Here is a 3719-nt window from a genome sequence, read left to right as displayed (position 1 = left end):
GCCGACTGTGGCCTTCCCTGATCAAATGCAACTGCAGTGGACCTGTCTGTCACCTGTTTGCTGATTTGATTTGATTTTTCCTCAATACAGTGCATCCCCGCCAGTGGATCCACATTTCCCCTATTTGCATTTTTTTTTTAATATACCGGTCCCGTATACTCACTATTCAGCACCCGCGGATTTGCATTTTTGCAGATTATTTTCTTAAATTTTGGTTATTTTATTCACCCATTTTAAAAGCACTAGCACACATTAAAAAGTACAACAGCAGTTAGCTACAGTAAAGCTGACTTTGGGCGAGAAACAGGATACACCCTGAACTAATCGCCCGCCCAATCGCAATATTCTCGAATCCATTTACAGAAAAAGGAAATCACTCGCAGTGACATCAATTCAGGCCATGTAAAAACAGTGACAATTTTGCCCTTATTTTCTCAAATGAAAAACACATTTAATTCAACGCGCACACACACACACACAATACTGATGTGCCATGTTCTTTTTAAGCAGCCACATACAATTGCCGGCATGACAAAATGCAGCTGGCAAGGAAACTTAGATGCAAAAATAGAGCTGAGAAAAAGAAATGTAGTTCAGGTAATCACATTTTATGCGAATGCACGCGCTCACACACACACACACACACACACGCACACACACACACACACGTCAGTGATAGCAGTTGACAGAGGCGTAAAGGAAAAACCTTTCATTAGCCTTTCAAGTTCACCCACACACGCATGCAGATGGGGGTGCAAACACACACACACACGCACACACGCACACGTGCACACACGCGTGCAAAATCTTTTGTCTTGGCCATTAAGCCGTCAAATCGTAAACAATAGCCCTACTTCATGTATTCCAATGCCAAACTACGACTTAATTCTTGTCATTATAATCATTTATTCCTAAAAAGAAACCATACCTTTGTAATAAAACATTTTTTTCATTTGCTATAATGGAGGGCTATTAATAATGTTTTTTGTTAAAAAAATAAATAAACATTTTAAAAGACTTTGCAATCATACTTTTTCCCCCCACAGGACAGCAACAATGGACTACCCTAAATAACAATTATTAGCTGTAACCTGGATCCAAAAATCAAACAAATTTATACTTAAGCCATAAAAAAGGTACGTCTTCTTTCACATTTAAATTCTGTATACATTTTTTGTTAGTTTAGCGCAAATACTCATAGTTATACCCACATTTCGAAGACACCGATTCTGATCTCAGTATATATCAGATTAGCATTAGCTAGCTAGCTCCTGGTTATCGAGAAAAATATGGAGTCTATTTCCCTTTGACACGAATTACAGACACACACGCACACACACACACACACACACACAAACACACACACAGAGCTTATGTCATCATTCAAACTTCACATTGGTCCACAGGTGGATGAGAAGACTTCATAAGTGGTTGTTTTATACAAGAAGCACGACTTCGTCTTGGCTTAAATGAGTTAGAAAGGCTTTCGTGGTCTCAAGTCAGTTAATTCACTTTACTTTGTTTGTGGCTCTGCGGCATGAGCACAAACACACGCGCACCCACACGCCATCTCTTCTACATCTTTGTGACGGTCTGTAACGAGAAACAATCCAATTAGCATGTGCACTTGTGACTTGTTTGCCTGCTCGTCAGTCTACGTGACGTCACGTTGTGTTTACGGGACCCATTCGTTTTTATCTGTGTACATTTGGAAATGAATGCCTTCGAGTGATGACTTGTTTTACTGGCAGGATGACGTACAAACGTCAGGGCTAATCTGCGCTGCGGTCATATGAGGCTAATAAATGCTAGGAAATACGAGTGACCAATCTTTTCCATTGTATTCCGATCTATTTTTATTTTTATTCGAATACCAATATATTTCATGGCTGAAGCTCTATCTCATAGTCAAACAAAACAGTATTAGCTTAGCATGTTTGTCAGTCATATTTTTGACTGAATTGCCCATTTCCTGTGTCAAATCCATGTCATGTCGATCGGATTGACCTCCCCAAATGGATGTGCAACATCCACCATCTTCATCATATCATCTCCCTTATTTTAAAAAAAATCTAATAAAATTCCAGATAAATTCCTATCGGCTCCTTACGGACGGATTTGAATAAAAATGACATCGCAGAGGAGGACCTCGGGGAGATATTCCTTCCCGGCTCCTCTCACATTATATTAAAATGCCTTTCAAATGGCTCAATTGAGACGCAGAAAAACAGATAACCTGATTTTAATCACATTTTCGCTGCTTGGCACTGTTGATAAATGATTATAATTGGCAAAATGGCGCTAGCATGAGGATGGGGATTTAAAAAAAAAAATTTTGATTACACAGCGCTCTATCAAGTTTTAATAGATGAGGTGGTTAAATTTGATCCACATGGATACATGGTTGGACTTTTCTATTGGCAACCACTGGCATTTGCCTGGGGCCCCAAGGTTTCCAGGAGCCCCCAAAAATCTAAATGAAAACTATTTATCCATCTCACGGGGTGGCCATTTTGCTTTGTACTGACATGTGCTGTCAACTGAAAATGACATCCCAGCTGACTCCCCAAATGACAATCCCAAATGACTCTTTATCACAGAATACATTGACGCCGCCGAAATAGTCAACAATATTAAATGAAGATTAAAGTTAAATATGCCTCTAAAGCACAATTCAGCAGTCATCGAGGTATGCACTCAAGTGAATAAACCAAATTTATGGATTTATATTTGAAGGCAGACAACGAAAGCGCCCGTGTGACCGTTTCAACACAAGCGTGGAGAAGCTGTGAATTTCTAAGAGATGCCATCAATGGCGCCTTTGATGCACGACTGGCATGGCAGCATTTAATGATGGTGGCCGAATGACAAGAAGCCCGGCTTCTGATGGAGAGACATGATGTAGGACCAATGAAAATGATGACTTGACTAGATGAAGGATGGGGGAGGAAATTTTTCTTAGAAAGTAACTGTCGACTGCTAGCATACGTCCCCAAATACTGGTTGCTGTCCGCAGGCCATTTGGGTACACAAAGACAAAAATATTTATTGGTCAGAGTCAACAAGTTTTATTTTAAAAACCAAGTGCAAACCACTAGTCTTTTTTTTTTTGTCTTGAGTAGCAAGCAAAAATTCGGGTTATGTGCGCTAAATGGAGGCAGTAAAATTCTCAATAGTGAATAATTAATTTTTAAAAAGAGACCAATGGTTGCTTAAAGCTCTCCCGGTGGAGGGTTGGACGAAGAATTGTGTATTTAATCAAACCACAACTTACAAATGTCCACTAGCTTCATGCTAACACGCAACAGATAGGCTAGCGAAACTAACATCATGGGCGCTGTAGTCACCGTACTGTAAAACCCTTTTAGCAACGACTATATCAACACAAAGTCAAGTTTACGTTGTCTGTTTAACACCAACTTTGGAAGGAGAATGTATTGTTTTGAATGTGACTTTAGTTGTGCTTGTCATCCTCTTGCGCGCTTCAGACTGCAGCCTGAGACAAAGTCTAGTTGATTGCGACTGTTACGCCTGCTACTTCCGTCATCATCATCATCATCATCAACTCACCGCTGTCCCTCACAAAAGGGCGCTTAAAAGCATCGATCTCGCACAAGAGTCAGCGACCCACCGCTGAAAATCTAGACTTTTGTTGCCATGGCAACCGCTTATGGCCTAAACGCAGCGCGGCTTGTCGCAAGGAAGCTGCACGTAGCAGA

This window comes from Hippocampus guttulatus, chromosome 16, assembly GCF_054856545.1.
Source record: "Hippocampus guttulatus isolate MCC_2025c chromosome 16, RoL_Hgut_1.0, whole genome shotgun sequence".
NCBI classification, from domain to species: Eukaryota; Metazoa; Chordata; class Actinopteri; order Syngnathiformes; family Syngnathidae; genus Hippocampus; species Hippocampus guttulatus.
The sequence above is the reverse complement of the archived record's forward strand: the minus strand, read 5'-3'. Positions refer to the sequence as shown.